The 22,242-nt window shown below is 49.8% G+C and overlaps 1 protein-coding gene across 3 annotated transcripts in view; it reads right to left on the bottom strand.

Annotated features, from left to right (window-relative positions):
* PAK3 (p21 (RAC1) activated kinase 3) overlaps nt 1–22,242 on the bottom strand; it is a 140,443-nt gene that overhangs the window by 72,244 nt on the left and 45,957 nt on the right. Inside the window, exon 1 of one of the 3 annotated variants that reach the window (XM_063345612.1) lies at nt 4,283–4,414. The exons of the other annotated variants lie outside the window; for them this stretch is intronic. The gene's annotated coding sequence lies outside the window, so the exon portion shown is untranslated. Of the gene's footprint in view, nt 1–4,282; nt 4,415–22,242 lie in introns of those variants that run through there. 3 annotated transcript variants of the gene reach the window in all.

Here is a 22,242-nt window from a genome sequence, read left to right as displayed (position 1 = left end):
AAAGTACACACGACCAGGGCAGACCGAGTAAAGGAGGTGTATTCTACCTGAATTTTGCCATTTCCCATCTTTGTAAGTCTTATACAGTGCTGGAGTGTCCTGCACCTGTCCCCCCTACACAGGGAGCCCCAAAACCAGCATTGTCACACAGAAGCTGTGCTAACTATTCAAACTGTGCAACTGACAGCAAAGACTCCAGGGCAGAGACGGGCTTTGCTCTGGATCAGTCAAGAGTCAGTTGCATCTGCCAATACACTACTAGATAAGCAACTGACAATAAAAAATAATGTTGGGAAATAAGCCCATTGAATATACAACACCACTGCTTTATCCTTGAATACTTAATGCAGGGCTTCCTGGGGTCAAGAGCTCTAGTAGCTGGGGACATGAGACTGCATCAACAAGATCATAGGCTTCTTGGATGACAGTCAGTGGGACTGACTGGGTGGATGCCACGCTGCTTGCCCAGAGCAAGGGGTGCCCACCTGCCATGTCCCACACTGCTTGGTTGACGAGGTGAGGGACACCTTGCGGCCCAGTGTCCAGTCTTAGGAAACCCAACAGGCCAAGTCATAAACAGAGCACTGCCAAAGCTAAGTTGCACCTGTCCAATTAAAAATGCAAAATGAAAAGTCCCTTTGCTATCCCCAACAGAGTGCTAATGTTCACCTGGAAACGATCTCCAAAACTCAAAGCACTGAGACAAGCCACTAGAAAACCACAGATACTTTTATTGTATTTTCCCATTATAGAATTACTGCCAGGAGCAGGAGACACACCAGCGACAGCAGGTCTGAGACAAGACATTCACATCATCTCCACCTGTGCTGACCCAAGCCCAGTGAGACCTACCAATTACCACTCAGCCTAATGCCATTCTTCAAGTATCAGGCAAATCAAAGTAAACATAGAAGAAACAGAAGATACGCAAGCTCAACTATTTGTGTCTGAAAGGTACAAAGCAAAATAGAGCTGCAGGGGGGAAATGCTATCTAAAAACAAAGTAGTATTGGTGAGTACAAGGTTTATTTCTGCAAGTGAAAGGTAATTCATGTTTCTCTCTCCCCTTCCTACTGCTGCCCTCCCCACCCACTCAGTCTGTTCCCCCTGCCCATTAAATTCCTGGGGGAAAAGCTTCAAGCACCTTAAGCAGGAGCTAAGGCAGGTAATGAAAGAGAAAGATCACAGTGGGCTCCCACCTGCCCCCTGTGTAGCACAGCAAGGAACAGAAATTAGTACTTGAACCGGCTAGGCACAAACTGACAACAGTGTTAGTGTCCCAAAGTCACAGGGAGTCCAATCAGAGCAGAAGCATCTCCCCTCTGACCAGTCTGTGCAGACACGGCTAAAATCAAGGAGGAGTTGAAGGTAGATCCGAAAGGCCTCCAGCTTCCAGGCTGTTTTTGATCCCAGAACACTGGTATCTCCAGAACATTTGGATCCACAGTCACAATTAAAGTATTAAAAGAAAAAGAGGAGAAAGCTTCTAGGCAGAGGGAACAGGAACTGAAATGGGACTATCACCACAAACTGGCTCTCCTCTAGGAGCCAGTTTGGCTCCTAGGCCAGGACATGGCTAGCACAGGAGCCAGGTTTTTTATGGCAAACAATATGGTGCAGAGCTGAATTTGTCTCACCTATCGCCGTAACCATAGTCACAGAAGTCGCAAAGAAATACGTGGGGTGGAGGAAGACAACCTCTTGTGCCAAGTTCTGTTTTTCCAGACCTTGTGAGCTGGCTCAGGACACACAGGATAATTTGGACCCCAACTCCCACACACTTTGAAACACCAAGTTTTGGTCAGATCCTTACAGAGACATTGCCCAGTGAACGATGTACTTGGAGAGGTGGAGTTCATGGTAGCCAACAGCAAAACACCTGCCAACTTCTGCGGGACCTCCCCTACGCAGTCTCTTTGGGCATGTTAGTTTAGAGGAGACAAAGCCCCCATCAGACATTCCCTACAAGAAGCTGGCGTGCTCATGCTAAAGCCCCGAGGTGAGCAAGGCCCGAGCACAGGGCCTGTGACAACCAAAGCAGCTCACCCTGGGTACTGCCTGCTGTGGCACTGCTGCCACAGCTGCCTCCCGAACTGTTGCTGCTGCTGCAAGCGGTGGCCTGTGAGGCTGGAAACTTAATCCTGTAACAGGAGCTCAGGGCTCGCACGAGCTACTGAGACTTACTTTTAGTTATCCAGAGTCACTCAGTGAAGAAATGCCACCCATGCAGGTCTCGGTTCAGAGCACAAACTGCTCTGCAGTCCAGAGGCAGCTGCCTGCAGCCTCCCACCCATGAAGCCAGCCCCCCCCGCGCCAAACCCAGCCCCCCCATCCCTCTGCCCAGTCCCATACTCAAGGAAGGCAGCTCCAACCAGTGCAGCTGCAAGTATGGCTGTCCCTCGCCAGCCCTGCGCTTACCGCACAAAACCCAGGCTCAGGGCAATCCTTCCCCTCCATGCACATGGCAACCTTCACACGCCAGCCTTGAAAAATCCACCAGCACATGACCCAGTCCTAAAAACAGTTACCCCCAATTCCTGATTTACTTTGTTTTCTGCCCACGCCATTGGGTAACCTGACTGACCACCTTTCCTGGAAGCATGAGGCTCCTCCGCAGCCACACGCCCCACTTCCACAAGAGATGGGGCAAAGGTGCTTGAAAATCCCCGGTGCCACTTCTGCATGGATGGCCTGCTCCCGGCCAGCAGGCCCCGCACCAGCTCCTGCTCTGGGGACATGATGGTCCCCTCCGGCCTGCCCTCCTGCAGTCACCCTGGCCGGGGCTACGTTCTCACCCCCATTCTCCCACTAGCAGCCTCCTCCCAGGCTGCTCCTGCCGCCTGAAAGCTATGCCCGGGCCCCCTCCTTCCCGCCTGACAGCCACGGAGAAGGTGGATTCACACAAGAGGAGGAGCCAGGGGAGAAGATCTCATCTCATCATCCTCTCTGGCCGCAGCATTTTGTTCCCTCTTCCCCCTCAGGCAGGTAGGTAGCAGCCTGGCTCCAGCCCTGCGGCCTCCCCCGTCTTCCTCCTCCTTAGTCCGGGGTGATCCGTGTCAGCCCGAAAGTCGCTCAGCAAAGCCCACTTTGATCTCCAGCCTCCTGGTTCCCTGCACTGAACGTCAGCACCGACTGTGCCCAGAAGGAAAACAAAAAGCAGACTCCCCTTTCCCACAATCTTTGCACGGCGTCAAACTGGGGCAGGTGGGGCATCAGGGGGATGAGGGGAATGGAGGTTTTAGGGGTGCCTGACAAACTCCACACAGGTAACCAGTCTGTTCACTCCGACACGTTGTGGCCCCCCCAGCAAATGGAGCCACACAGGGAGAGACAAAATCCAGCCCCCCTCGACACCCTTTTGGGTTGCAAGTCTAGAAATAGCCCCACTCTTTCCAGCTGGGGCCCACAATCTCTTTCAGATGTTGCTCACTTTGAAGCCATGGCTTTTCCCATCTGAATTCCCTCAACCTTCTACATTAAATACATCACTGTTTTTAAAACAGGGTTCGTTTCTGGCACTGGTGGAAACTGGATCTGAAAACCGTGTGAATGACCAAAAAGGGGGCACTGGCGCTGAGAGCATCCCCCACGGGAGGAGGGACGCCTGAAGCAGGCAGACATCGCGCTGGAGCACTTCCTCGGCTGGCTGGTGTACAAGTCTGGGACAAAGGGACAACCCAGCACAGGGACCGGCTTCGGTGTGGCATCAGGCACCACCATGCATGCGCAGGGGAGAGACCACCCTTCACTGAATGGATCTCAGGAGAAACTTAGCAGGCGTTTTTAAAGGGGTCAATCGGATGCGTGCTGCCAATAAACAGTATTTTTAAAAAAAAGAAAGCGGCAGAGTTATTTATAGCCCAGAATTTCTCAGTCCGCTGCAGAAGCGCAGCCCAGCAGACCGCATTGTTGGAAGATGGGGAACACACACACCACGGCAGCCTTTATGGCCGGTGTCGGCGCTGACAACTTCAGACCCGCGGGCGGCTCTGCGGCTGGCGGCCGCGCCGGCAGCTCCCTCCCGCAAGACACCGGTCTCCATTTACAGACGAGGCGGCGGCTGCCCCGTAACACAGGTGTCACTGACGGCAGAGGAGCCCCACAGACAACCCGGCGAACGGAGCGGCCCAGCCCTCCCCGCGGCCGCACGCCACCCTCCACCCCCAACCGGGGGAGGAGACGGGGCGCCGCGCGCACGGCCACGGGCACCGCATTCCGCGGGCGGCCCCGGGCGAGGCGAGGCTCCGCCGGCCGCTCCCGGCCCGCCCCGACGCCCCGTTACCTGCAGCTCCCGCTGTCATGCTGCACCGGCCGTCCCCGTCCCCCGCCGCCGCCGCGGGCCCCCCCCGGGCGCAGCCCATCTGCCGCGCGCCCGGCCCGGCCCGTCCCCCCCGCGCCGCCGCCGCCGCGCGCCAATCGCCGGGCGCGCCGCCGGGACGCGCCGCCGCGCCCCGGCCCGTGTCGTCACTCCGCCGCCCGCCGCGCCCATTGGCTGCGCCCGCCCGGCTGCGGCGGCCCCCTCGGAGCGCGGGGCGGGCGGCTGGGGGCGAATCTTGTGTTTTAAGGCAGCTGCGTGGGGAGATCGCGGCGCGGGGGGGTCCCCGCCCGCCCCTCCTCGGGTCCCCCTCCGAAAGGTGTCCCGAAAGGCATCATAACGCTCCGTGGGCCTCGTCTGCAGGGAATAGGAAATGCACCGTGAAATTCGGGCTTCCTCCTTCAAATGACGTTTGCCGTGTGACAGCTTTTCCTGACAGCATCCAAAGGTGGGAGAAACCCACCAGGCGCAAGGCTTGAGCAACCCCCTCCGGCCACTCCTGCGACAAAGAGGGCACTTCCCTGCAAAGATCCCCCAACGCACCAGAAGGGAAAATCCCCTTCTTCACAGGGTGTTTTCCCCTTCTCCTTCTTTCATTTAGAATTACGCTCCCCCAGGCAGAGCATGGTCCTGGCAGTTCAGCTCCTCCGTGAAAGGTCTGGAAAACAAACAGACCCTGTTTTGCTAAGGATGACTTCACGTTTACAATATTTCCAGAAAAAAAAAGAAAAATCCACAGATGAACATGACCGATTTTAGGCTATCTCCAACAGAGCCCCCGGGGCCGCAGGCATGGCAGCAGTGCCATGGGACCAGCCTTGCCCCAAGCTCGCCCCTCGCCTGGGCTGTGCAAAGCATGACGACTGCCTTCTGGTGGCTGCCATTGCCAGAGGTAAGGCAGGTGACATGTATTACCCCAGGGGAGGTAACAAACCCTCCCAGCCCCACCACACGGTATGTGACCACGAGTGGTCACACTGTCGCCTCGCAGCTCGTTCAAAGGACAGGTTCTCCATAAGCAAAAGCACACTGAGTCACCCGGTCAACCCTGATGTGACAAGCAGCCCCTACCGAATCACTGTGTCCCTTCCTGCTGTACGCTGAGGTCTCACCAAGGTTCTCTTCCCCATTATGAGTCAAATCTATCACTTAGCCGGCTGGCTCTGCAGTGGTCACAGTCAAGCCGTGGAGCAAGCTATCAGTGCTGTTGCCATCCCTGCAGAGAAATACCCCTGTGTACAGATGACTCTCGGGCTCCTCTAAGTTCAGCAGCGAGGTACAGCAAGGCCACTGTCCCTCAACAGTGGAAGAAGAGTCGCCTTCCACTTTCTGCTGCAAGTAGCATCCGCTCCAGTGACGGCACAGTGTGCATCCAGGGGGGCTGGGGACGAGCGGATGGGGTAAGCCCTGCAGAGGACACACTCTCCCTTGTGGAGCTAAGACAGGATAGCGCCTGCAGAGCCATCTGGCTAAGTGATAGATTTGACTCATACCAGGGAAGAAAACCTTGGTGAGACCTCAGCATACAGAGGGCTTAGGCTTTGGCCCAGCTTTTCCCCCTTAAAAGTCTGTGCAGAGATTTAGGGGAATGTCCTCCGACTGCAGTGAGGAAGGGAACGCAGCTGAAAAAGCTGTCATGGGTCCCTGTGCCTCACCTGGCCCTCCGGAGCTGATGGGCCATGCCCTGGTAAACCACACTGGCTGCGGCAAACTGCTGTTTAAAAACGGCCCACAGAGCTGGAAAGGACTGAGCAGGTGGTGGACAAGTGGTACCCAGCCACCTCCACAGCAAAAATTATTCCAGATTGCTTCGGATACAGAAAGGGAGGTTATTTACCACAGGCAGCAAGGCGCATGTCCTGCTCACAGGCTTGCAAAGGAGGAAAAAGCTGCAGACAGAGCACCAAGTCAGGCAATTACAGATGTCAAGATTGAATCACTTTCATTCATTTTAAAAAGTAACTAAAACATAGTTTTAACATAAACTATTAGCAAAACTATTCTTATAAGCACTATAAGAAAACTGCAGGCCCCCTGAGACACCAAGCCCAGTGCCTTGGCTTCTGTCTGATTTTGCCGAAAGCTGGGCGGGAGCAGATGAAGGAAGAGTTTCAGCTTCCTTTCTCCTGTGAAAGAGCAGAAACTTGACTCCGTGACTGTACGCAGTGAAAAAGCAAGATCAGATCCCTTACTCTCAGCCTGGTCCAAAGTTACGACTCTCTTGGGAGCCAAGAAAACCTTGCAAATGTTGATTGTGCACAGTGTTTTTCCTGAAAATCACAGAGGATTTTTAAAAGCCTGTGCCTTTGGGGTTGGCCTTTCGAGACCACAAAGCCCTCAAACCTGTCCTATTTTGGCCTTCCTGGGTTTTCCAGCTATCTTTAAGCTGCTGGATGGAAGCCGACTGTCCCATGCCTGATAGGAAGCAGATGCCCCATGCCTGTCCCATGCCTTCCCAGGAAAGCAGACAAAGAGAGGAAGCAAAGGCAAAAGCCAGAAAGGGGAAATTGCCCAAACCGCAGAGCTTTCTTGCCCCTCACCCCAGCTGTACACGAGGCTGACCCCGCCGGAGCTGGAGGGCTCCTCCGCACACTGTGAGCAGCCAGGTGTGCTGACAACGGGCACATTGCTCCCGGCACACTGCTGGGAGAGGGAAAAAGCCGAGTGGCTGCACGGCCAGGGCACCCACACAGCCCCCAGGTGCGGGGCTCGGCAGTGCAAGCTGGACTCGCTCCACGGGTCCGACGCCTGGGACGGGCTGGGCTGGGCCAGACCTGCAGAGTCTCGCTGAGCCTGATCCCGGCCAGACGTGGACAGAGTGCCAGCTTTGTCCCCACAGGGCACGGGAACGCAGGCCAGTCCCTGCTAGAAGTCAATCCTGTGTGACTGTCACATGGGTGTCAAAGCTAGTTGGAAACACTTTGAGGTCTGGCCTCTGGACCCACAGGACCTGCCTAAGCCCTGTTTTTTCAGGAGCCAGCTAGGTCTCTAAGAAAGGGTCTCATCCTGCAAAAGTAACCTCGGAAGCTGCCCTAACTTGAGCCCCATTGCCCAATGCTTTAGGAGCCTGAGAAGGAGCAGGAGGGACCTGGCTGGACCAGGTCCACCGCCAGCCCCAACAGCTCCTTTCTCCTGTGCTAAAAAGGTAGAACTGGCTGTATCAGGACCATCATGCTGGGGTGTCTTTGTGCCGGGCTGTGCACAAGCTCCCCAGCCCCTCTGTGGGGCAAGTAATCCCCCCAACCAAGAGTGGCCCAGGGACAGCTCCTCCCTAAAGATGCAGCCCCATAGAAACACAGGGCCAGATAGCCACTGCAGCAAAGCAAGAGAAATAAATACTACCTCTGAGCAACAAATAGCCTTCTGGTAGCCTTTGCTCCTCCGAAAGATGTCTGAGGACTTCAGAAGCCAGAAGCCATGTAAGCTCACCTTTAAGATCTAATCAGACAGACCCTCCCAAACTGATTGCAGTGCTGCAAGCTCTGCAGACACTGCCTGAAACTACCAGCACCCTTCCCTGTGTAAGAGAGGTGTGCAAGGCTAAACATCTCGGTAAAAGAGACCAAGCACCAGCATTTTCAGAACCCAAATGTACACTTAGCTAGGATGGCCAGAAGTTAAAAAAAAGAAGTCTTTCTTGGGCAAAAAGAGAAATCCCTCCAAAGAGCTGCCTGATCCTGCTTTCATGGGGAAGGAGGAGGGCAGGAATTCAGGAAGGCTCCACAGCCACACATCTGCAGGACACCTTGGCCAGTGCTATGTAGGATGTAACCTTAATGGGGTATGCGGTTCCAGGGAAGCCTCAGGTACACCCCAGTGAAGGCACAAGGCCACTGAACAAACCCCTCTCTGCTTCAGCAGGGCAGGAAGGTGGACACATTCTCCATCCATGACAGAGCTGGTTCTGCTGCATTTATCACACCTTGCTGGCAGACATGACACAATCTGACAATTCAGACTGACTGGCAGGGTTTCATGAGTTGGGGGGTGGGGGTGGTAAGGATCCCATTAATCTCCCATGCTTAGTGGTAGCTGCCAGAGAGCTTGTCCTGCAGATAAAATTAACTCTGACAACTAACTCCCATCCCCATTAACAAAACCCCAATAAGCATCAACCTATTCTGGCTCCTAACAGCTCTGTGTATTACACTACCCTGCAGCTTTCTGCCCGTGCCACGTCCCCCACTCCCGACCAAGGCTGCATTACGTGGGGGGCTGGGGGGGCTCCTCCGCCAGCCCTGCTGAGCCCAGGCAGCTCCGGAGCCCTTTGAAGCGGTATCACAGCAGGGCTGCCTTAGCTGCACCGGGGGGGCTGCTGCGGGGAGCAGCAGGGGGAAAGGGACACGGAGGGACGCTGAAAGCTAACAATTAAAATTTGGGGCCTGCTCAGCCCATGATGTCATGGTTTGCCAGCGCCCCGCCGATTGGCTGCGGGTGAGCATCTGCTGGGAGCTGGGGCTGGTTATTTGCCTGAGGTTCAGACCTTTCCCAGCGGCTCTGAATCAGGCTGGTTGTCGTGACAACCTGGATAGTGGCAGCTCCTGATAACCACGTAATGAGGTTGTCACAAAAAGGAGCCCCTCCATCAGAGAGGTTTAGGGATCATTAATGTTTCCGAGGGAGCGTGAGAGCAGAAGAGGTAAGGGGACCATCTGGCGATGGCGGAGCATGTCAACAGCCTCCCTTGGAAGGGAGCTTCGTTAGACAGGAACCACCTACCGACACGTAGCGATGGGAACCAGGCAGGCTGCCTGCCAGCAGTGAGGGGGTCACAACTGCTCAGCTGTGGGATCTGGGATCTGCCGAGATCCAGGCAAAGGCAGAGCAAGGAGGACACACGAGCGCTGCTTGGGAACGACTCGAGTCCCTGAGCGGTGAAGGTGCCCAGGGCTCACTCGGGCACAGGGCAGTAACACAGCCAGGGATGAGTGACAGGGTGAGGCTGGCACCCAGAGGCCTTCCCACCGTGCCACTGGCCTCACATGCTGCCTCTTAGAGGGTAAGTCATTGAACCGCTCTGTGTCTCAGTTTACCCCATTTGCAGAAAACTTCTACAAACGTTTAGAACATGTTCCCACCACCATGCCATGGGGCACTGGGAAGTACGTGTACTGCAGACCCTGCACAGGGCAGTGCAGGCACTGGCAGCAAATGCAGATCATTGGAAGAGAATTCATGCATGACTGCGCTGTCCCGAGGATCCTCTCAGCTCAGGTGCAAGAACGACAAGGCAGGACAGAGATGTCCCCTTGTCATTACTGCAGACTGAGCCTGGGGGATCATGCAAGGCACCAAACACAGCGTCTTCTCCCAGGATCAACACACACACTGTCTTCTCGCCCCAGGAAACTTTTTGTCTTTCATCCTGTCTTTGTGAAACACGGGTTTCACCCTGTTTGCAGCAAACCCACAAGACATCTGCCACTGGCTGCAATAATAGTGGATTGGGGTGCTGCAGTCTGAAACTTTCATGGATGGTGAAGCTTGGAGAAGCTCGGTTGCCAAACTACTGATGCCTGAAACCAGGTCCCTGGAGAAAAATGCCCACAGTCACGTTAAGGAACACACTTTAGAAAAAAAACTTTCCCCAAAATGATGAAGTCTGAATCTTTCCTAAGAGGAGATAGAAATTACCTCCATAGATAACTCCTTATGAATCTTACAGCAATAATTGACAGAATGTTTCTTTTATGTCATCTTCATCTGTTTTAAAAATACCTACTGTGAACACTTGCTTAAGTCAGTATAAGACTTTATTAACAAAGTCTTCATATTAAAAGCAGCTGCACTTTTATTTTAGTTCATATTTATACCTCAATTCGCAATTTTCCTACTCAAAATTAATGCTTCAACTGTGGATTTAACTGAGATGTAATAAGAATATTAACACATGCCAATTAAATACCAATCAACTACTAAAGACTGCATTTAATAGATATATTTCTTAATATACCACTGCTACACCTCATTAAAATGTTGTTGAATCTTCACAATTGTTGTAAACGATCAAGTGGGATATAATCCACCTCCAGGAACTGATAAAACTGAATGTAGTGCTCTCCTACTGTGGGGACGTGTGTAATATAAAATTCAAAGCTAAGACAGAGATATAGTTCATTACCTATAACAGAAATACTCTCAGACTAGTATTAGGCACCGGGTTGACAAATCCTGCCTCTCAGAAAGGAAACACGGGACAGGAACGTCTGCAAAGAGATCCCCATCCTGGAACAGGGTTTTGCAAGAGGGAAACAATATGAGCCGATATTGCTTAAACCTGTGCTCTGAAACACTGCCCGAGCTGTAATTAGTGATTCTTCCCCAGGAGAGGCTGTACAGTCCAGCAGCATTGCTCCTCCGGTTTTGGGAAAAATGAGGCAAAGAGCTGCTGCAGTGGCTCAGGGCTGGGCAGCAGCTCAGTGGCAGCTGTGCTCTAACCTCCCAGCAAGACTGCCTCCCACAGATCCCCAGTGTCACTCCCAGGCCCTTTTTTTGTTGTAAACTGCAATTTAAATCACCTTCCAACAGGAGCAGCAGGACTAACAGCTTAAATGTATCAAGCCCCACCTTAACACAGCTTGTAAACAGAACACACCACAGCTTCCTGCAGAAACATCAACAGGATTCAGAATTTTTCAGGAGACCCCTATAAAGTCCAATCCTGTCTGGTTTGCACTTAATGTCTCCCATCCTTCTTCATGGGGAACATCACATTCAGCTGAACACAAGCAAAGATGACCCACCTGCCTGCTGGATTTTATCGGCTAAAGATGTTGAATTCAATCTGCTCTCACGACTGAGAAAACCAAGATTCACCCTCCCTATCTAAACAGCACAGAATGGTTTCTAGTCCTTCCTGGTGTCAGAGAACAAGATTCAGACGCAGTGTGTCACCCCAGACCCAGGGGAGTGTGGCCAAGCTGCCACAGCCCACCACGAACACCAGATTTACTGATACACGACCATGCACAACCCCTTGCACTACAGTGTTGCAGCAGAGGTGAGGTGATTACTTCTCACGTAGGAACAGATATGCGTAACTATGTTGCTGTATGCTTTAAGGGCAAAATCTGTCAGTAAAACCACCACAGTGAGATTGGCAAATGCAGCAAATTTATCTTCTCCTCAAAAAATAGTCGTCATTCAACACTGATTCTTCACTGGAACAGCCACACATCACTGTGCCTCAGTTTTCAACCTGTAAAATGCCTAGAGCTGTGCAAGACATCTGGAGAAGAGATGAAAACTCTTCTCCAAGCTGTTTATGGTTGTTTTGATCTGAAAAGCATTTGCCAACATACTAGATTTTTACACAAGTCATTCTCCATTTTTCTTCCTTAAGTCCTTATGAGCAGGAACGATACCAATTCTTGTGCCTGCTGGGAGACATCAAGACAGAGAGGCTCAAGAGGTGAAATGTCACCATTACACAGGCTACGTTCGGGGTTAGCCATACTTTGGCAGTGTCTGGATCTGGGGTTTTAATTTACACTCACCTCAAAGTAATCATTAAGACTAATTAGTGCAGCACTGAGGCGGAGTAAGCGTGAAGCAGCCCTGGCTGCACAGCCCTCTGCTTTTGACACCTGAGCCCAGCCCTGTGCTGAGAACACAGGTGCCAGCGGGGCGACCTGCCTCGATGTACATATTTGAAAGGGGTAAACCATCGGTGGTACCTGGCATTTTGGGGGTTTAGAGATGCTGTATATGGAGGCCAACATATAATCTGTGACTGTCCAGAGCATCTCAGCATCCCAGACCAAACCACATTAACATAGTATCAAAAGGGAAGGTACATAGGTGGTCTGATTTATGAAAGTGGTCTGATTTATGAAAATGAACTGAATAAAGCCAACAAGGCTGTTAGAAAATGAAATGGCATTAACAGCTTTTACAGTGAAGCCACTATTGAATTTTTTTTAATGCCTGTTTCCTGGTCAGACATGTTTGCAATAAAAAAAAAATCTTCCTCTCTGTCTCCTTCCCACTCAACGCGGTTGTGCTTCAGGAACAGAAAAGGCTTAGGCAGGGATTCAGACCTCTTTTTTGCACTCCATCACCAGAAGATTTCACATGAGGGATGATTCTGGACTGAAGAAACAGGAGGCTGGAGTGCTGTTTGCTGTGGAAGAGAAGCAGTGTCGAGAAGCTGCCAGGAAAACTTTGCCATCCATAATCTCCTGCTGTCTTCAGAGTATTCTGGGGAGAGCTGGGAAGCCTGATGCCACTGAAGTCCAGGGTTTCCCTATTACCCTGAGACAGGCTCCATGGCAGAGGGGAGGGAGCCAACCTGCAAGGGGGGCAGCAATGCCCTACAAAATAGTCTGGCAATACAGACTCACATCCAGAAACAGGCAACCTGAGGAGGAAATACTATCTTGTTTTTAAAGCCTCGAACTATCACCCTTCTTTTAGCATTCCAGCTGCTAGGAGCATATGATGAAGGCATCACCCAAGGGTGTGAGAACAGCAAAGCTAGCAGGGACTTTGCAAGTTTGTATCCATGCAAAGAATTCTTGTAGCTTGGACACCCTCCCACGGTAACCCAGTCACACAGCCTCCAACCCTGGGCTGACTTACCTCTGGCTGGCCTACAGCACAGAAAAACTCGTAATGGTTTGCACCCCTTAGAGACGCTAGGCCCTCAGCTACAGTATCACGGCGGGGGGGCGGGGGTGTGTATCTGAATTATTCCTTCAAAGCAGATGGGACGGCTAAGGCTGCTTTAATTTTTGCTGGTTCCTTCCCATCCTCGTAAATGAAAGCAGATCCTTATTTCCATGTGGCCTCTCCTACTCATTCAACACTCTCTTCAAGATTCACTTTTCCCACAACAAATGTTGTGAATCTGAGAACTAAGCTCATACTAGGTCAGTAGGAACTTTGATTTCACAGCTATGGCAACTCCACTGATGTCACGAGTGAATATGAACAAAGGTGCTATGGATGGCAAACACACGGCACTGCGTGATGGCATGTGGGTACTGAAGAATGCCGGGATACCAATATGTTGCAATGCAAAGGTACTATAGGCATCGGGATAACATCAGCCCAGAGGGCCTGGAGAAGAAAAAGGTCTTTATGTGGTTCTCATTCCACGAATGAAGACTTCATTGCCTGGAGAATACCCCACGACAGTTAGATTTTACTACCATGCTGGCTCAGGGCAGTGTCCTCCCAGCAGCTGGAAGAGTGGAGACAAGGGTTGCTAGCCTGTTAGACTGAAGCAATCAGAAGAAGCATGAAAGAGAACGTGTGTCTTAGAGAATACCCTTCCCAAGCTTACCGGGATTGTCACCTGGAAAGTTAAAATGCAAGAAACTCTCTGGCTGCTGACCGGCAAAGTATTTGATATTGGGCTAAAGAATCAATGGCTCTCAGCTATAGCAGAGGCATCAACTGCACTAGCTGAAGTGCCCCTCTCTTCTTCAGCGTGCCTAACACCGGCTAGAGCAACAGGACTGAGACTGCCTTTGTGATATAAGCCATTTGCAACAGCTGAAGAAAAAGATTCCTCTGAAACCCGATTTAGTGAGACACCTCAAACAAGATTTCAGGAACTAGTTCCAGAGGAACGACTTTTACCTTTATGAGACTGACCACATCACAATAGTACATGGAGAATGTGCCATGGAGAACTTATATGTACCAAAAGGAGCTACTAGACCCTAAAACACAACCTTACCTCCAACACATCCTCAGTGCAGTTACTTCTTTAGAGGAAGATACCCACTTCTCCTTCTCATCGCTGGCTGTGAACCCTTCCAGCACCCTCCTTCCCTTTCTCCCCTGTATCTCTGCACACACTTGAAGCTCACTATACATCAGGACACAGCCAGTAAAATGTGAGAGCTTATAGATTTGATCGTGCCAAACAGTATTTCACTTCTACTTGTCCACAAACTCTTGGTTTTATTTGGCCACAGAGAGAACTCCACAAGAAATAGTGAAGGCTGGTTGCCCAGCTAAGCATGTGTGCAGGTACAAACACCAAGGAGAAGTTTGTTCCACAGATTTATCTTTCATGTCACAGAGAAACTTAAGGTCTGTTTTGACATAGCATAGACAGGACCAAGCATTGGGTTGAAAACAGAAGGCCACAATCCCAGAAAAAATCTCCAGAATTAAGAGCAGTTCCAGAAGGCAGTGGAGCATGAGTTTTCTGGCAAAATAGGGATTTTTTTCTTCTAAAAATTATGCTTTTCAGAGTACAAAACAACCCAGGTTTAACAAGTCATATCTGAGCAGTAGAAGATTTTTGGACCCCAAGATTAAGGAAAGATATGTTCATGAGACTCTGAACCCAAGACAGTCCGTAGAGAGAGGGTGAGACCTGTCTTAGATGTGGAGACCTTTTCATACCACCTTCAGTGACCAGCTTTTTTAAAAAACTCAAGAAAGCATCAATTTTAGTGTGCACCCACAGGATGGGAGAACACTTAATTCATGGCAAATTTGGGAAAGTTTTGTTCTCCATCCAGTTCAGATGAAAACCAAGTGTAAAAAGAAAAAAATATTTCAAGAATCGTGAGCATGACCTTTGACCAGTTTCAGTGAAGTATATAAAGCACGAGAGTGCAGAAAGCACTCCATTTCAGCCCTCTTCTCTGGCTGTGAGTGTTGAGTGTTCAGAGAATACAGTCAGGCTTATTAATCTGGTGTTTAAAGATGTCACCTAATCAAGAGCTGGGATCAGGAAGAAATCCCCAGCTGACATTAAAATGTTAAATGCAATGGACTGAATCCAATTATTATTTTTATTGGAATTGCTAATTTATGGGATTGGGCTGGAGAGTCTGATTTCCAAGATAAACACATGACATCAATGCCACTGGAGACAGGGACTGACTGAAGCTCTCAACCTGTTCTGCACTGCTGCTGTGCCAGGTCAGACTCCCCTTCCACCCCAGGCCCGCTGATACCTGGGCAGACAAGAAGCTCCTACGGGGTCAGGGAATCCCTGTCACAGCAACAGTGTGCTCTCATGCATCACAAAAGCTACAAACCTGCATGGTTGCCTAACTGTTCTACTAACCCCCGTCTTCCATGAGATATTTCTTTCCTTTGGTACCCATGAAATCCAAAGCTCAGCGGTTCCTGGTAAATCTACTATATAAACAGAGAAACAGTCTCCTTCCATGAGCAAATTAATTTCTCTCTATGAAGAGATCTCACAGCAGGCTTTCATCTCTTCAACCTGTAGCCAGAGTACCAAGATAGCCTTCCTTGTCATGAAAGTGCCTTTGCAGTTAGCTGATAAGTTCTCCTGCCAGTCTGAGCTCCTTCAGTGCAAGGATATGTCATCAACCTTCCTCCCGAAAAATCCTCCACTGCATGAGAGGATGTGTCACTGCACTGGGGTGTGTTGACAGCCTTCAACTGTCTCAAGTCACTTTGTGAAGTGTTACAGGGACCCAACCCAGCCAAGAACAATCACCCTTAAAATAGAAATTGAAATTAAATACCTTTACTTTATTTTTTGATGAAAGAAAAAGCAACATGTTTCATTGGAGCACCCACTCCACCTGTGTCACTCGACACCTTCACCGAGAATCACGCTTAGCTTCTGCCAATGCCCCACGGAGCCCACCAGGATGGGGTCACCACACTCAATAGCCTCCCCCTGCTCCTGGTATCTGGTAAGCCGATAATGGTCCCGTAGGAACAATCTTTACAGCGAAAGGTACCATCCTGTATTGAGGCCACTGGCAGAGAGGAACAGAGGCAAAGGCCAGCACTGGGTTCAGTGGCATCCTGCCTGCTCTCCTGGTGCCATGTAGCCAGACTGGACTCCAGCCAACAGGATGCAGCCAAATGTAATAGGTGATTCCACAACATTAGTCCAGTTTACACCAGTGTAAATAAGACTGGGCTCCTGCCCTCACTTTTCCCATGCTACCAGCGTTGCTTTACTGTGCGACTGCCAGTCTGAATGCCAATCCAGTCTGCCTCTGGCTTACTGCGGGACCCAGACTCTTCTGCTTCAGTGCATCCTTGCAGTCGAAACAAGATGTTTGTTCACACATATTTTTATTCTCGTTGCTACCCTCACTTCTTCTTGTTAGCCATCTTGCACAGCCGTTGGTTCCACACCAGGGAAACAGGCCAGTTATCTTGCACAGCCCAAGGGAGAGCAATGGGTGCTTGCCCCAGCAGGAATAACTGCTGTCCCATGGTGAGGGGAGGAAATCCCAGAAGTTCAGAAAGTCTCAGCAAAGCTGGGGAGGAAATGCCAGACAAATTCCTCATCATCAGAGGAAGAGAAGCACCATCCTTCTGGCACACGTGCTCTTTGTTGCAACTCAGAGGGCTGCACACAGCCCTGCAGACAGCAGGTAAGGAGCCATTTCTGGAGACAGCAGCTCCTTGGGGCAGAGCTCGAGGACAGATGTGGGGCAGGGCAGCTCCAGGGCACAGTCACTCTTTATAGGACAGTGTGACACATGGCCACAGACTCAAAGCTAGTGAATAGAGACCTATGTTTCCAAGCAGGATGGGCTCACCCATCACCAACATTTCAGCTCCCATTAACTTGGACAGAAGGTTGCAAGGGACCACCTTAGCCAAGCCCAGTCACACTAACCACACTGCCTCCTTGAGCTGACACCTGCAGGTCAAGCTACAGTCGAGACCATCAGCAGACAGCCTCATCCCATTCTCCCTATGCACAGGGCAGACAAATCAAGCCTGGGCTGCAGTATGCAACACAAAAGAAGGTAAGTAAGACACAGGCAGTATGGCTTTCAACTAAGCCAAAAGCTCTCTGTTCATTTTTCCACACAGACATCAGAGAGACCCGGTCCCCACTCCTTCAAGCTTGTCATCACACAAGACATGGCCTGTACCTCCCATAAGAGATCTGATCTGTCAGTTCAGGCTGAGGCATGTAGGACCCAGCTCCTCCACCTCACAAGGAGTTAAGCGATTGTACAATCTTAGCTACGCTTACCAGTGTCTGCAGTGAGGGAAGAGAGAGAGGGAAGGAGGATGACTTGCCCTTTGGAGGTCCAGTCCCTTCATCACCTGCCTCCCCCAGGCCCTGTACCAGCAAAATGGATTTTCACACCTAATCCTGCACACAGCCTTTGTGCCATCCCACTTGATTTTACGTGTCAGCCACGCTCCTTTCGAAATGGTTCATGGTCCAGAACAGATTGACTGTGCAGTAAAGTGAACTACAGCTGTGAACAAAATGTCTGGACAATTGCTACGGCAAAAAAGACTGGCATTGATTCATGCTATTGCTGCCAATATCTCCTGGTTGCACAATGAATCCCTTGTCACCTTCTTTCACCAGAGCTGGGCAGGAGGAGCTTTGCAGCCTTTGCTTTTACCTTACTAATCATTGCTGGTCTGACAAGTCCCATGGACCAGGAACAGACTGCTCTTCTGGCTCAAAAATAGAGCCCATACCTTGCCTTCACTCTGACTGCTGAAAATGTGCCCTCAGATGGCCTGTGATGCCATTTTTGTCTTCTAATGGAAGCTGAATGTCACTGCTTTCCCCATCAGGGATGAATGCTGGCAGACTAAAGCCCCAGTTCTGGCCACTTGTTGCACCCGCGAGCAGCTGAACCGGCCTGTCCAAGGAGAGGGGCACTGGGCAGGCATGACTGGAAGCCCAACTGCTCTCAGTCGCAGGGCGGGCAGTGCCAGTGCCTGCCAGAGCCCACTGAGCTAGAGCTGGCACAGACAGGCAGCCTTGCACACCCCAGCTTGTGTCTCCTGTCACTGCCACCCTCGGCACTCCCTGGGGAGGTGGAAAATCACAATGCCAACACCAGTCCCCTTGGAAGGGGACTACGAAACTGTGTTTCATTGGCACCCAAGTGATCTGCTCAGGGTCAGCTGGATGGTTTCAGGAGACAGGAGGAGAAAAGTGTTATCTGTTTGCTGTTTAGTGGTTTAATGTCAGAAAGCATTGGGACTGAAAGCATCTCAAGCTTCACAGCCCTTGAGCTCTTTTGGTTATGCTTCAAAAAGGCAAACCACAAACCAAAAGGGCTCACGTATAACATAGGTATTTTCCTCCCTCTATTGTCTCAAAAAATATGAAACTGAATTCTACCTCAGGTGGGCTGCAGCCCCAGAGGGGGCACAATGGAGGGTGACATCTGCATCTGCCCTGTCCCCTGCTGTACCTCCTTTACGGGTGCTGGCCCACAAGCAGTGGCTGATCTGTTATAACTCTGCTCCAAGAGCTACCCAAACCTCATGCAAACAAGACAAAGAGAAAGAGAAACAGATCAACCTTACCCTACATAAGAGAAATGGAGAGGCACAGCCAGTCCCATATACATGTTAGCATTGCAGAATGACCCACTGTATTTTGGATTCTACTTCCTGTACTGCTTTACTTTGTAGTTTTCCAAGCAAAAATCATTTTGACCCTGCAGTAAATTACCTGTCCAGAATTGCCACCACCACACTGTCAGGCCCACGTCACTAACCTCCCTCCAGTGTCCTTGTACCAACAAGGCCTGAAAGGTGAGCTGCTCTGAATGGAAATGAGGTGGGGGGAGGTGGGGGATGAGGATGGCCATCAAATCCAGGGGCATCATCAGTTTTCTCTTTAACAGACAGCAATTGCTCCTCCCCACCTCCTGGGCTCACCAGCCCGAAGGCTATCTGCTTACTGCAGCACTGGCCACCTGCCTTGGAGCCGTGTCTGTGAATTCAGCATGTAAATGCTGCACTATTTTGCTCTTTTTGCTACACGTGCCCAAAAGAAGTGATTGTGGCTCTGCAAAACCCCGAGTCAATGTTATGTATTCGTGAGTGCCATCTACTGGCACCTTCTCCCCCAATAAACCTTTACAAAGCCACTTTGTGGGGTGTGCAGCTCTCCAGACCCAGAGCACACAGGTACCACTGGCTCCTGTCCTCTCCCTAGTAGAGGAAAACGTCTGTGCCTTCTCCAATATCCCATCCTTTCCGCTCTTGTCAGTTGTGGGAAATAAATCAGGATTCATTCTATAATCTCCTACAAGAATTGTTTAAGTAAAATGAACATGTTCTCCTGGTAGGGAAAGGAGAACAGTTAAGGAAACACTTGAGACCTCAAGAGATTCTTCATGATGCTTCTGCTAGCTGGATAAGACGACATCAATGCAAAAAAATATCCATCCAACCTATACATGTACTGGCTTCTTCCTCAAATACTGTCTGCCCTCCAGAACCTCAGCTTCTAATGATTTCAGCTGCAAAGAAAACCTCAAGTCTCAGATGCCCACGTATCTTGCAGAGTGTGCTGAGAGCCAGAAAGAACAGCTCTACCATGAGTGATCTCATCCCTAATCACCACATTTGGAGTGATAACCATCACGGGACAAACATGGATAATTTATCCAGTTTTCCTGGCATAGAGAATCAAGGGGACCCAAACCTGCACACTTTGCACCAAGGAATATTTCATTAAAGAGGCACAAGTCAAAAACATTTGCCAGATACTACTAGTTATTTTGCTCCCCCAAAATGTCAAAGAGACTTAGCAGAGCTCCTGTGCTAGATGAGCTCTGCCCACAGAAGGAAAGCCATGCAGCATCTATCCTCATCAGGGCAATAATTACACTCATGGGAGCATTATGAAAAAAGTCTGGCAAAATTAGAGAAGCTGGCAACAGTGGGAACATGCCAATCTAACTGTCAAGTAATACGAAGGCTGCTAAGAGATGAAGAGCAAAGAACTCAAGTACAGAGGATGAAATGCATCCAAAAGTGCAACAAAATCACAGATGGATAAAGTCTCCTTGACACAAGCTCTGGGAAGAGTAGAGCCACTTCATCTCTGAGCCACACAGGCTTAGAATTTGTGTTCTCCTTCCATGGCTGTCCTTGACATGGAGACAAACTCATCCTTTTATGCTTGCAATTAATGCCCCGTAGGGCAAGCTCCTCTTATTGCCTTGTACAGACATACACTGTAGCCTTCCCTGAGATCACAGCATCCAGTGTCCCTCTCCCTTCCTTTTCCATCTGTCCTCTCCCTGATGGTCACCCACTTCTGCTTACTTTTCACCTTCACCACACAGGAAACAATCTTAGAATTGGATCCAGAAATAGATACTCATCCTACAAAGAGCCACCTCAAAGCAAGAGGCTTAGATCCTAAACTTTCCCAGGAAGGCATGTGAGTTATGCACAGTCTTGATGATAAGAGTGATTAACCATCATTATCAGGTTGCTGTAGTGTCAGTTCTGGTGCTCACTCTAAACAGAACAATGGCTGATGGCACATAGTTTAGCAAAAGAGATAAAAAACCAAGAATTTAAAGTCCAGATAATCCATCTTGCAGAGTGCTGGAATGAGCTCAGTGCCTGTAATTTAGTAATGAGAAGGTTAAGATGCATCTCAATCACAGTCTGTATGTACCCGTGCAGTGAAAAAAACTGAGATTAGTGGGTGCCTGAGTCTTTTTTAAACAAAAGCATAATGAGAAGCACAACAAAGACTGGAGGCTGAAAATAAATAAGGAGAGCATTCTTAGACCAAAGCAATACACCACTGAAATAACATACTAAGCGAAGCAGTAGATTTTCTCTGATTTAGTTTCTACATCCCCACTGGATGTCTGTCTAAATGACACGCTCTAACCGAAGCAGAAGTTGTTGAGATAGAAGTAGAAATCTTTGGATAAAAGTTTGTGATCTGTTTTGCATGGGAGGTCAGACAAGCTGGTTAGAACTGAACCATCCTCTTGCAAACAGGGCCATGATGGGAGAGCTGGAGTATGAGAACTGGCAGCCAAAGAACAGCAGGACACAGTAGTAACAGTTTCCCATTACCTGGGATCACAGTGCCATTAAGTCAGTACTTTAGCAGGTAGAATATTAATGTTGCCTACCCAGGGCTTCTCCAGCAGTAATGAAAATTAAGGAAATGTTTAGTATGACTCATATAGACTGTATGCAGTAAACAAATAATAAAAATAAACCATTGCAATATGCAGTTTGGGAACTCCTGTGCCATATGTGTTATTATTTATTAATTGTATTCCCATAGCAATATACTTCTGCAGCACCCCGTAGCTTAAAGCCCCTTGCTTTCTAAGTGTTAATTAGGGATGACAATAAATGCTGAGAAAGGAAGGAAGCATGTTCATCTCTCTCCTACGTTTGTAAAGCCCTACGTGCAAAACCCAAAGGGACTTGCACGAGGTCACAAGTGAATCAATAAAACTGCCAGAAACAGAGCTCAAAACTCCTGGCTTCTACATTCCTCCCACAGAGAGAGAAAGGTTGGTAACAAATCCCCAAAGAAGTGGGAATGAGCAAGAAAATCACAGTGTGCAGGCTGGCTGTGTTCACAGGTGAGTTAATTAGATTGTGGCCTAATTAAAATACAGCTTTTGCATCTTGCCTTTCTTTCTTGATGATGTGGACAACAGGTATAGGTTGCCCATAAGTTTAAACTGTAAGCTAGAAGACAGCTTCTAACCTTGGAGAGAGTGGAACAGCCCTGTGATGGGGTGAGAAACCCAGTGATTTCAATCCGGCACCTAGTACGCTCGTGGAAAGCATCAGTGGATATAATTGCCTGGAGCAGCAGAGGGAGAGAAATGAAGACACAAAAGGCTCCTCCCAGTGCTCCCTTCCCAGTAAGCCCAGTTTTAGAAGCACCAAACACTTGCTATTTCAAATGAAGTTCCCAGGTAAAACAGTGTTTGGCACCTCTAGAGAGCAGCTCCTGCACCATAGCAATTATAATGGACACACGAGTCCAATATGCTTTTAATGGCTGCAGTTAAAGACTACTTCTGACAAAAACTGCAAAAAACAAGTGTCAATCACATTCCTCTGTGTCACAGTGAAGCTGGGCAAGTGAGGGAATTACTTGTGTTATGATATCTCTCCTCCCTTTTTGCCAGCAACACGGTAGGAATGGAAGGAAAACAACTTACAACAGGCCACAAAAATGAAACATTAAC

The sequence above is a fragment of the Chroicocephalus ridibundus genome, chromosome 9, assembly GCF_963924245.1.
Source record: "Chroicocephalus ridibundus chromosome 9, bChrRid1.1, whole genome shotgun sequence".
Taxonomy (NCBI): domain Eukaryota; kingdom Metazoa; phylum Chordata; class Aves; order Charadriiformes; family Laridae; genus Chroicocephalus; species Chroicocephalus ridibundus.
Note: the sequence above shows the minus strand (reverse complement) of the source record. Positions and strands in the feature narration are given on the sequence as shown.